The following is a 14,079-nucleotide window of genomic DNA, read 5'->3' as shown; positions in this document are numbered from 1 at the left end:
ACGAGGTACTGCCTGCCCCGTTCTTCGCCGGTTTTATTTAAAAAAACCCTTCGTTTAAAAAAAAACCTAGATCGGTTTTTTTCGGGGTTTTACTATTTTGCGAGCGTTCACCGAACCGTTCGTTTTAACGAACGCGTTCGTCGGTTTTTCTCTGTTAACGAACGTCCGTTATTTAACCGTTCGTCCGTTTTTCTTTTTCGTCGGATTTTCTCGTTATTTTCTCAGATTCGATTTCCGATCGAATCTTCGATTCTGTTTAACTTCTCGCTCGTTTATCGGAATCAGGCGATTCAAGCGCCTAGAGTTTCGTCTCGAAATTCTCTTTCCGTTTAACCTACTCAAACAAGTTTTGCTACAGTAAAATTTGACCTAGATCCAGATTAGCAAATGAAGTTTCTTTCTTTCGCCGTTTGACTTTCGTTGCTTCTTTCGAGTTGATCCTTTTTGCAAACCGGAGTTCTTAAGTTGAACTTTCTGGTTAGATCTTTCATTCGAGTTTTACCTGTGCATTAGATGAGTACTGATTGTATGCTTGTTTGTTTGCGATAGAGTACCCGGAGTGTGCCGCTTGTTACTTCGAATCGCTAGGTTTTGCGGATCATCAGCAAGGCAAGTAACACTTTGATCATATCCCGTTCATACCCAGTTTTACTGCATTAGATCTGTTTCCATCAAACATTGCATGATTAGGATCTAATTAAATTGTGGGTATTTGGGAAGTAGTTGAGGTAGAACCTATTACCTGTTTTCTGTTCAAACCCTTGGGAGTTACTTCTACGTTGCTTTTACTATTGCCATGCTATGCTCGTAGACGTGGATTGGGTTTGAGTCAAATTCATGACAGATGTGAGATTGTTAATTAATGGTTTACTTAAGGTGGCAACTTAAACTCACATCTGGGTGGATTGAGGTACCTGGGTATTCCAGGATTGCCTGTTTTTCTTTTGGACCGCCACCCAGGTTCAAAGGGATCATGAGATTATTCATGCTAGAAACTTCCGTGTGCAGCCGCAAGCTATTATGGGCTCTAGCATAGTTGACTAAGTTGTGTGAACTCTTACAGTGGTAGACTAGCAGATGTAGGGGAAAGTAGGTGTAACTGTCTACCCATACGTAAGGTGCAAACACTTCTGAAAGACTGTGTCTTGGTCATCCGTTACTCAAACACCATGTAGTGCGAGTAATCCAACGGAGGAGATCAAGTCTTGTGGGGAAAGTGCACAAACCTCTGCAGAGTGTATAAACTAATCATGGTTAGCCGTGTCCCCGGTTATGGACAACTTGAGTATCTAGTACTTGGATTATCATGTGAATCTCAACACTATGTTACTTCTAATTAATTTTGTTGGGTTATTGATGACTTTTTAATTGGGATTGAGATGCTGTCAACCATCTCAATGTTTCACAACCACCATGATAGTTAAATAAAATTTATTCCTTTGAAGTAAGATAAAATTGGCTTTTCACAAAACTGTAACCATAGAGCTTTCCACCAGCCATATATGCATGTAGTATAGCATTTGCTATTATTCATTAATCTCTATGTGTTACATTGCCAGCATATTCTATGTGTTGACCCGTTTTCGGGCTGCAACGTTTCATGTTGCAGACTTTTCAGACGACGAGTAAGATGCCTTAGGTCGTGGTCTTATACTCAGTGATGCCGCTGGAGTTGATGGACTCACTTATCTTCCAAGTCTTCCGCTGTTATCGTTATTAGATGGCCTTAAGCCATGTTTATCATACTTAATCTCTTTGGAGATATTCGATGTAATAAGTGTGTGATTGCTACTCTGTTATAAATCCTCCATTTGTACTGTGCGTGTCAGCATTACTGATCCAGGGATGACACTGGTGCACAGCAGCACAGGCCATTTGAGGTCTGGTCGCTACACAGAGACAGATGACCAGTCCTATCCCCCCCCCGAGGTGTATTTTCTAACTTGGCAGGGTTATGTTGCTCATATCGTGTGTATGGTGTCTTGCATTGCTATGTCATTTGATTAGTTTAGACATGGTTTGTGTGAATGCCACCTGTTTAGTGTCTAATTACCATATATGTAAATTATGCATTGCCATCTTGTTGCAAGACATTATATATGTGAATTATGCAATGATATCTTGTTGCAAAGGCATTATATATATGAATTATGCAATGCCATGCTGTTTAGCCAATCATCATGCATGTGAATTATATCATGCTATCATTTTTTTGTATTACGTGTTCCATTTGACGACAATGTTTGTATATTCAACTACTCTTCCTGTGCATCAGCCATTTGAAGCAGTGATGGAAGTATCTGGAGTGAAAACAAGGTATTCACAGCAGATAATGCTACCTGCTGAAGCAGACATCTTGCTGGTTATAGAGAGCTCCTCAGAGGAGGATTCAGAGACTGATGACCAGTCCTATTTCCCCCCTGAGGTCTATGCTCAAACTTGGTAGGGTTATATTACCCATGTCATGCATGTTGTCTTGCATTATTTAGTTTTTACATCATATATGGATTGCCATCTGCTCACTTGCTTACTATATAAATCATATATTTGAATTATATCATGCCATCATGTTTACATACACAACATCTATCTGAATTATGGCATGGCAACCCATTTAATAAAGACATCATATAGTTATAATATCTCATCCTGTTTAGTGTTTACAGTCATCATATTTTGAATTATGTCATTCTATCCCTGAATTATATCATGCTATCATGTTTCCATAGGCGGTATGTTTGTGAATTATGGCACGCCAACCTATTTAATAAACACATTATATAGTTATATCATGTCATCCTGTTTACATAGTCATCATATTTTGAACTATGTCTTTCCATCTTTTTTAGTTAGCCATCATAATGTGAAATTGTGTCATGCTATCCTGTTTAGTTATCATATATGTGAAATCATGTCATGCTATCCTGTTTGGTTAGACAACATAAATGTGAATTATTTCATGCCCTCTTTTATTCCCCACTATCCATTGCACCTGTCTATCATACAATGTTTGTACATTCAATTACTTTTCTTGTTTATCAGCCTTTTGAATTGGAGAGGGTGATGGCAGTATCTAAGGGAGTAACAACATGGTCTTGAGAAAAGATAGTGCTACCAGTTGATGCAGATAGAACCACGGTTGTACTTGCCCAAGAACCAGCCCCACCACACATAACCCAGACTCTCGCAGATTGTACCCCTACCCAGTTGGACAGAGAACCAGCTACACCCCTTCTAACCCCAACCCCAGCAGATAGTAACCTAGTTCCAGTTGACACAGCACCGTCTCCACCACGGAGCACCCAAACAGGAGCAGTTAGTAAGGGAACTGCAGTGCCCAAAGCACGAGGACCACCACTCCAAATCCCAACTCAACGCTTAAAGGAGAAGAAGAATTGTTCTCAGGTCAGGTTCTATAGCTATGGTTCATACTCCTTTGCTATTGCATCACTGTATTTACTCATACCAACTATTTTCAAATTTCAAGGATGGAATTGAAACTCCAATGGCGCAAGAGGTATGTTTCAAACCCATTTATTTAACCGGTTTGCTGTTGTAACTTTCTCTATGTTGATTTCAGTTTCAATTGAATAAACAGTTATGTTCTCATGTCATGCACACTACAAGTGTTGTTATTGCTCTATAGTTTCCCACACTTATATTCTGTCTATTCTGCTTTGTCTTGAACAAATATTATTTGAACTGTGTATCTATCTTGATTTGGCAACAAAAACTAGAATGATATAGACCATAAAGTGACCATGGTACATAGATATATGTTTGTTTCATCCTGTTATCCTATCCACTTTACTACTGAACTGATTTACCAAAATGTGCTTCATATACAACATGGTAAACCTGTGATGTGTCTGCTTGTTTGTCTTTTAGAATGCGGACAAAATATTGGAGAACAGTACCCCGTTATGCAATGGTAAAGAAAGTAATGCAGATAAGGTTCAAGATAGTGAGACATCCCTGTCGGTCTCCAAGAAAGCTGATCAAAACTATCTTGACAACAGTGAGAGAACCCAAAAGTCCGGTCTTGATGTAGTGTTTGAGTTACTGGCCACTACTGCTGGAAGATCTTCAAACTCGCTGCCTGAATCAGTTCCTCTTCTTGAGTCTCAACTTCAAGTTGAAAGACATCGATCAGATGTGCTGCGATAGGAAGCTGAAGGACTGAGGAAGTCCCTGCAGAATTCAGATGCATACTTTCTGGTGCAACAGCAAGCGCTGGAGGATTTAAGCGCCAAACAAGAGAAAGTTAATAAGCTTGCTAAGCATCTTGCCAGCATTATGGGTACCCAGGATATTGTTTCTTGAGCTCTTCTGAAGTGGTTTCAGTTCTGGACTTGTTTTGCTGCAGCGTTTATTAGCACTGGTCACCAACTTTGACAACCAGTTTATATGATATGCGGCTTTGTTCCCTACATTTGCACTGGTGGTGAACTTTGATGCCCACTGGATGTAATATGTGTAATAGCCGTGATAGCCTAGCGTAAGTTGCTTGCTTATTTATTTCCTTGTTGTCTTGTTTATTTGTTTGCTTGTAGTCAGTGCAGTTCTTTTTCCGCGGTTTGCTAGCGGCCGCAATAACCTATATTTTAAAACTAGGCCACAATAACCATGGGCTACATATTTACTATAGTTACCATGGGCCTCCTACGGGCCGTGGAAACAATGGGCCTTCTAAGGGCCGTAGAAACAATGGGCCTTCTACGGGCCGTAGCATCAATGGGCCTTCTACAAGTCGTATGATCGATCGGCCAAACATGGGCCAATAATAGACCGCATTATCGGTCATAAACGGGCTAGATTTGGAATCGTCCGTTCATGGGCCGACCATAATGGGCCGTCCTTAATCGGCCGTATTTGATGACGCTATGAAAATGGCCCAACGAGTTAACGGGCCGCAAACGGGCCGATTGTAACCACGAGCTGAATTTGGCCCACAAGCAGAAAAGGCGAGTAACGGGTCGTAAGTAACCGAATGCTTGAAATAAGCCCAAGAATAAATGGGCCCTGAGAAGGCCGAAATATAACACGGGTTGGAAATGGCCCAATGGAATAATGGCCGTTAATGGGTATAAAGCGATACACTGTTCATTGCGGGCCAGATTCTCCATGGGCCGTTAATGGGCCAAGAGTTACAAATGGCCTCATATGGGCTGAAAGACATCATGGGCTATACATGGGCCGGAAGTTACAACAGACTGGAATCATATTGGATGGCCCAGATGAAGCTACTAGGCTTAATTCCGATAGGCCGTAACGGGCTGTGAGTTAGCGGGCCGTAAATGGGCTATATACGAACATGCCGTTAACAGGCTTTCCATGGGTCGGCCCGTTACCTTTTGACCAAGTCAAACGGGTCGGCCTTTTCACCGAAATGGGCCTCTGTTGGGCCGTGCCACATGTCGACCTATCATAGGCGCCTCCTGTCCAATGAATGGATGGCATCTGTCCCAACGTTGAGCCAACACGTGTTTCCTCCGGCCAATGACAAGTTTACACATGGAAAATCCTCATTGGTCCAGGCTGTTAACGGGTTATCGGATCCAAAACTGGACCCGATAGCTTAACGGCGAACCGTTACGGTGGATGCCATGTGTCGGTCACCCTTGACGAAAGCACTTCTATGACGCGCGATTTATCGTCATGGAAGTGCACACTTCCGTGATGATAATTTTGGTAATGTCATGGAACACTTCTACGACAGCACAGGTATGACTATCTTGATTCTGTTATAAAATCGTCATGGATGTACATGCATGACAGAAAACGTGACCTACTGTGACAAACACGTATCATCACGGAAGTGTATTTTTTTGTAGTGATCTCTTGTAATGGACGGCGACGTCGGGGTATCAGCTCCGGCATGGTGGAGGAGGACGATGGTGGATGGGCTAGCGGACGGAGGAGGCTGGGGTGGAGAGGGTGTTTTGGCGCCCACGGAGTACGAATGGGGAAATGGAGGGAGAGAGGAGGGGGGAACCATGTCTTCAGGGCGCGCTTGTCTCAAATGCGAGGGAACTTACAAACTTAGCCCCCGTTTAAAATTTCCTACATCACAGCAATATTAGTCGGTTGGGGATAGGACGGTAATCTCGAATACACCGAATATTTGTCGATGGAGATTTCGGCCAACGAGAGTCTGTTTTGGCACCCACCGTGTATGAATCGGGGAGGGAGTCGATTTCTGCCGAGGAGACACTGTGTATTGGCGCCCACCATGTATGAATCTGGGTGAGAGGCAGTTATGTCACGTTTGAGGGAAATTACAAACCTACCCCTATCAAAATCTATAGAAATCGAGCCGATAGGCTTTGCGTGTCAGGGATACACGGTAATTTCCATTTCGCAGATTTTGGTTTCGGGCGGTGACTGCGACTTTCCCCGCTTCGTTCAAATTTTTGCAGAGCAAGAGTGCACGTTTACCGTGCCAACTCAATTCGAATCCAGTTTGTATTCTATTTTTGTTCGGGCAAGATCCATTTTTGATTGGAATAAAATTCTATTTGCATCATTTTTTATATATACTTTCAAAGCACAACACCCTTTATACATAAATATGGTTTACAAATGGCATGATCTCAGATTCATAAGGCTGGATCCATCACAATTTTGATTTTCAAATATTTGAAACCACTTTATGTTGAAATCCAATGTATGCATTCCTCGCTAATTGTCTCCAATTAATGTGTGTTTCATGCCTTTTTTTACTTCTCAAACATGTATAATGTGTTTCACACACGCAACATATAGTGTAATCCCGTTTAGACATTAATTGAATATAAACCATTCATTGTCTCTAATTAAAGAATCTATGGATCACTAATATTGACAAACTATATAACATTACACGTGTCCCCAAATTCAAATGAATATACATGTTTGATACACCAATTTTCGTTACGATATTATCGATGTCGTGATCTCTAGTTTAAATGTTTGAATCCAGTTTAATCCAGATATTCGTCTCATATAGCTATCACTCATGCTTATATAGGAGTATCTCTCTAGACCTATACGCGTTCATCGTCTCTTAGGTATCTCTCGTGCTACTTGTATGTCGACAATGATCTTTTATCTTCATAACACACTGACGGTACTCTCTCCCTCGACCTTCATCACTCTATATCTCTCTCTAAGTATATCTTGCTCCTTGCTATGTGTCTCTAACTATGATTCTCTATGTGAAATCTCTTTCTCTCACACGAACACAAACTTCATCTCTCGGGGTCTCATTTCTCTCTACTATTCCCCTGTGTGCCACTCGCACACCCCCTCTCACACAGATATGTCTTGCGCTCCTTAGGTATGAGAAGCTACGACTCTTCCTCTTAAATATCTCTTTCTCACACACAAACACAAACTCTGTCTCCGAGGGTCTCATATCTCTCCACCATTCTCTTGTATGTCGCTCACACACACTCTCTCTCCCTAGAGATATCTCGCATTCCCTGATATGTCTCTCTAGCTATCACTCTCGTTGTGAAATATATTTCTCTCTCGTAGACATAAAACTCCGTCTCTCGGGATCTCATTTCTCTCTGATATTTGTTTGTATGTGACTCACAAGCACCCTCTCTCTATCTCTCTCACACCCACACACAGAACTCAGCCTTCTGATCCACTCGACTCTTATCTCTAACACACACACTAGCTAGCATCTTTATCTTTCTATTTATTTTTTTCTCCATCAACCTTCTTTCTCGCCCTCACTTTTGCTTCCTATCACGCACACTATATATGTTTCTCTCTGCATGCAGTCATGGGCCCTCTTTTTATCTTTCTCTCAACACACATAACTTCACCCTCTGAACCACTCGGCGGTCATCTCTAACACTCAAACTAGCCGATGTCCCTCTAGCTAGCATCTCTATCTCTCTATCTATCTGTAGTTTCTCCATCAACATTTCTTTCTCGCACGCACTCCCCTATCATGCACACTATATCTGTCTCTCCATACATGCATCTATAGGTTGATCTCTTTTGCACAATCATTGTGTCTCGTTCCCTCTGCTCGCCATAGATGCATGCTCTAGCCCACGTCACTATCTCTTAAAGACAAAAACACATGCTCAATTATCGGGCCTTCTTCCCTGCACTCTCACTTGCATGCATTGTCATACCGATCCGTCTCTCCCATGTCGTTGATCTTATGACTTATGTCTTCTTTCTTTTATCACGATCATGCGCGCGCACATACACACATCCCACGTATACATGTATACCTCTCGCACATGCACGTTCAAGGTCTCCTATGTCTCCATACGTAGTTAATTACCCTAAGCCCTAACGCCACATCGAATCATTCTCTTCTTGTGTGCAGATAACTTCCGCCTGGATGGGTAAAACACACACTCACACTTAACAATCTCCTTCTAGCTACCCCCTCTCTCACTCTTCCCCTATATCCCCGAAACCAATAAGACCATCCCTTCGTTTAATTCCCGCCTACATGCACCATCTATATATAGTAGTCTTCCTCGGTGTCTCTCGAACAAACACGTTCTCTCGATGTCGACTCCTCTCACGCGCACACGCCTTCTCATCCCTCTCTACAGGCCTTTTCTCTCTCGCACCCCCTCGTTGGTGGCCTCTGCCATACACATCACCTCTCTACGATGAAGCCACACACACTTAAATTACTTTCGCCGCCGAAGACTCTGCTTCACACACACACACACACACACACTAAGACTCCGTCTCACACACACATGCTCTAGGCGGAGCATTTGTTCCTACCACCTTTCGTCCAACCTTACCCGTATGATAAACAATCACCTGAATTTACTTGTATAACATGGACAAATTCCACTTTACTTTAGTAGTTAGCAAACTTCTCATAATTATATAACACAGATCACGAGCAGGAAGTGACATTTTTTTACACAACCACGTTAACATGGCCACGTAAATCACTAGCTAAAGTGTAATACCATTATACTTATATCCCGATGCAAAAGGTTGAGTACATGTCCGAAGAGTAGAGTCGCACACACGCACTTTGTCTCTCAGAATCTCTCACACACACCAGTTACGTGATGCCCCCTTAAGCAGGCCCATATGTTACAATTTGTGCACCTGCGGGTACACGTGATGGTGCGCATTTATTTAAGCCGGACGGTGAACCCAAACTGTAGTTACATTCATTCCCCTCCCACCGCCTCTTCTCTGGTCGCCATCGCCCGATAGCCATGATCCTGCCGAAGGTAACGACATACGCCATACTTCCGCCAGAGCGGCGCTTTAATCTGGAGGCGGTGCGAAGCTTGGATCGCAGCGGTCCTGCCTCTGGAGTCCGGACTAGCTGGAGCCGGACGAGGAGGCGTTGGAGGCGGAGCAGCATGCGGAGCCGGAGGAGGAGAACGACGACGCAGAGCCGAAACAGGAGGACGATGACGCGAGCGAAGTGGAGCCGGAGGAGGACAATGATTTCCATTATACTCAGACTCAAAGGGATTTGAGTTTCATGCCACATTTATTTCATAGAGATAAGCGAAAGGAAATTTTGGTGGTCATGCATGCATCTTTTTGTGATAGCACTCCTATATAAGGGTTGACCGGTTGCTTCCCGCGGACATGCGCAGGCGGTGGAGGAGGAAGGAGAAGGGGAGCGGGTTGTGGAGTACGCCAGTTGCAACACGAGCTCCAAGGAACGTTCGTGCCAAACAATGCATTGTTGTACAGTATAGTCCAGCGGAGTATGAATTGGCCTTTAGGTGTGGATGACATGGCTGCAACATGCATGCTGCAGTTCGACAGCCTACCGCTCTGCTTCGCATGGTTTGGTCATGCAAGATTTGCATGCACGCATGTCACACACGTACTTGTCGAAGGTGTGCTCGAAAAAGGGCGACCAGGTCCGCTAGTCCGTGTTGGTCCATGCGCCCGGAAAACAACTAACCCCAGTCACTATAAATGTCATGCGTGCTTTAATTCCGGGCTAGTGGATGGACGCGAACGTACCGTACAACGAACCGCCCGCCAGCTCCCTAATCTCTATCTCTACTCTTATAGTAATAATAATCTATCTATCTATCTATCTATCTCTATCTCTCTTCTACTACTTTTACTACTCTACTATCTACTACTCTTATAAAAACAGAGTTGGTGATGATTGTGTGCCTGCCATCCTGCAATATAGGCCGTCCAATTTATGTCTGACGGATAGAAAGAAAACAATGGCAATTTTGCAAAAAGATACCCACACCCCTGTCCACATTTGCAAATAAGGCCTTCCCTCGTTCATCCTTTTCTCTCACAAGATAAACTACTCATACAAATGCATCTTGATGTTACGTGCAACGCACGACGACGTTTCCTTGGACCTTGGGGGTCTCTCCAGCGCGGCGTGGCCGTAGTTGCAAGTTGACGCCCCTTGAGATGCCGACGTGGAGGGGCACTCGGATTTTGGCCGATGAGCAGGTAAGTGATGAGTTTGATCACGTAGTAAATGCATTCTAAAGATTACTTCCGTGTCCATTTCCTAATTCCCCCGCTGCCCACTCTCTCACAGGTTACGCTTCGTGCCAGTGGAGATTGGCTTGCATATGTACGGGAGGGTACCAACATCAATTTGCACAACATTTACAACGGAGACACCGTTCCCGTAGAACCTTTGTCCAACATTGGGATCAGCCATGCAACGGGTCACCGCCTGAATTGGTATGATGGAACCACGGTGAGATTGAAGAAGATAGCAATCCTGGAAGCCCCGATAAGGTCATCCGCCAACCAAAATTACACTCTCATCGCAGTGTTCGACTTCGCGATTGCTTTCACGAACCCTGCACCTAGCGGTCAAAGGTGGACCTGTGTGCGGCCGATTTGTTGTCGTACGAGTACAAAGACGCTGTGCTCCTTTCTAACCGCATCTTCGCGGTGACAAACTAGGGGACTTGTTTCATATTATAAGTTTTATAAGTTTTCAATTTTTTCATTTTATAAGTTTCAAATTCAAATTTAAAGCTCCCCATCACATGTTGAGATTACAATGCCCATTAAATCGTTGTGTGCATGTACTAGTTTTTTATTGGCCATTTATATTGGTCACACATGCATGCATTGCAAGTAGTAATGTTTTTTTACCACAATTTCTTAGGAAACTGAGTGCAATAATTGAGTAGTTTTGCAAACTACCAGTACTACACCTGAAACGATTCAAAACCAATACCACCACCACGCCCGCGTCTGACCGCCCTGGCCGACCCAACCCCCCTCCCTTGCCAGCGCGCGCTTCCCGCGTGAAACGGTCAGCGTCGCCCTGGAGCGTCAGTGCCGCATTAATGCCCGGCCAGAGCGGAGGCGACCTCTCACTGGCGCCAGCTTTGAAGCAGCGTGACAGCCGAGAGAGCGCCACTTCCCGGTGCACGCGACTGCTCCGCGTCGAGGCTGGCCATAGTTTGGATGAGTCTCCATCGTGGGGAGCCACACTAGCTATGATGATATGGACTCCCGTTGCCCACAACTATGGATCTTTCCATCTATGAAGAACACGTGGGACTGGAACTACGAGACGGACATGTACCCAGGAGTGCACGTACGAACCTGAGTAATGTAGCGCAGTAAGTGAAGTAGAAAGGCACAAATAGTATGAACATGCATGTCATATAGGCATTTGTCTCTTACTACCACTAAATGTTGTACATGCAATGCACGGTGATGTTATGATGTACGTGCCTAAGTACTCTACTACTACTATATTAGTTGGAGGCACACATTAGGTTTTATATTTGTTTACGTGTATGACCCGAGACCTTCCAACTAGACGTGTCCTTCTCTCCGGGTCGCACTTTGTATCGTTCATACCACTAGTACTACTACGTGTGGTCTCCGACCTAGAAGTGAAAGAAGTGGAGATGCTCTACCACGCTATTCATGTCCCACTCCTTTCGCTGGCGTGTGGGACATCCAGCACGTGCCGTGTTTGGCACTCCTTCATCGTAAGAGTTGAAACACTAGGATTCATCAAAAATAAAAAATAAATATAAATCAGCAGTGATACTATACCACGCGGTTTCCTTGCTCCTCGATATCGGAAAGAATACTTCCGTTCGCCGACATGTGGGATGTCGACCATCCTGGTCCACCTGCCATGCACGCAGAACTCCAAGGGAGAGTCACCCCAGTCGTCGCGCCACAGTAATAATGACTAATGAGCCGTCAAATCACAGGCCCAACCTTTCCCACTGTGAAGTTGCTCGGACGAAGGAACCATCATGACTTCGTTGAATTCCGCTTCTTGAAGAAAACTACTGTACCAACAGTACTGCTAGCTACAGTAGTACTGTACTCCAGCAGAGGCCTCCTTTGGTTCATAGGATACGAATTTTATAGGAATATGAAAATCATAGGAAGTGAGATGACATGCATCTCATTTCCTATAGAGAAAGAGATGCCATTTGATGCATAGGATAGGAATTTTACCATTGAGTCTAGGCTAATGTACTGGTAATTTGCTCTAAAAACTACAGTAATAACTAGTACTGGTACATGCTCATAATTAATTAAACAAATGTACGGGCGACATAGATACACACACTAACTACTAGTACTACTACTTCTCACATGCTGGCCAGACGTCATCGTTCTCCTTCCCAGCTTTGTCAGCGACACCCCACCGAGCTTGGATCTCCGCTGACCTCTCCGCAGCAGCGCGTGCGTCGTCTTGTTTCTTGCGGCGGCGGGCCTCTCTTTTCTTGAGTGCTTTCTGCCTTTTCCGCTCCCTCTGTGCGGCTTTGGCCGCCTCTTGCTCAACCGCCCATTCGGCCTTAGCAGCTTCAAATTCCGCCCACGTAGGTGTGAGGTCGCGAGCGGTGATGAACTCGGCACGGCGGGATGCCATCGCTTCCCTACCATTTTGTGTGCGGTCGTGGGCGGCGAGGAACTCGGCGCGGCAGGATGCCATCGCTTCCTTACCGGTTAGTGTGAGGCGCAGTGGAATGAACGACGCTTGGTGAGAGCTCTGGGGTGGAGTGGTCGGGCAACCGTATAGTGCATTGGTTTGTCAAGAGCTCAAGGACAGAAGACGAAGGAAATTTGGATTCCCCTTCAATCCTGGTCATTTATTACCGAGTAAAATGCATTGGTGGTCATCGAACTTGTCTTGATAGCTCACTTTGATAATTGTATACGAGATATGGTGATTATATGATCACTGGCTCAACATATAGCTCCGTATTTGTCTGGTTGACCAGTCAAACAATCCGCATGCGCCTCATCAGCTTGTGTTCTGTATCTATCTATCTATGCGGCCTACCTGTCAGTGGATAAATAAATGAAAACCAAAATTGTGCGTATGTGAGGAATCAAACCACGGACTCGTCGCTGCAACGCACACTCATCAGCCAAATGAAAATGAAATGCTTTGCGTTAAATGCACAAACCGATTTTTTATATTATACGTGATGCACACATTAGCGCACACCGTCCATAGAGGCAAGTAGCATGTACGCATGCAGACACTCACGCTCAGGCTGTCAAACCATGCTAATGCATGCACATCGCCCTCTCAATCAAAGACCTGCTCATGGCACAACGCAAACGGCGAGCCCGTCACCTGCGCACCCCGGCGGTGTGTGACATTACTGTTTAGACGTTTGCTGGCGGCCTCCGCGAACACCGAGCATGTATTCACCTGGCTCAACACCAACGGTCATACTCATGCTTGGGCGCCGAGCTGCTCGACATTAGCCATGGCTCTGCACACGACGTGACTCGGCGCCTTGCTCATGTATATCATCCATCACAACGACAATCTATAAAACAGTCTAGCTAGAGAGGGTACTATGGTACCTATATATGTATCATGAGCGACAAATCATAGTGCCACTAAACATGAGTGTGTGTTTGATCGATTCGTCCATTATTCGTAAGTTATGCGTGGTTGTGTGGTGTCTAATGGTGGTCGTCAATGGCTAGCTGGCGACAAGAGCGGTTGCATGGACGCTTGGTTGTCAATATGTGCTGCATACGCTTCAAAGGCTCGTCATGCATGACTTCACATTTTACCACCACACCAGTGTCTGACCGCCATGGCCTACAGAAACCCCTTCCATTGGTAGCGCGTGC

The sequence above is a fragment of the Triticum aestivum genome, chromosome 5D (genome assembly GCF_018294505.1).
Source record: "Triticum aestivum cultivar Chinese Spring chromosome 5D, IWGSC CS RefSeq v2.1, whole genome shotgun sequence".
NCBI classification, from domain to species: Eukaryota; Viridiplantae; Streptophyta; class Magnoliopsida; order Poales; family Poaceae; genus Triticum; species Triticum aestivum.
The sequence above is the reverse complement of the archived record's forward strand: the minus strand, read 5'-3'. Positions refer to the sequence as shown.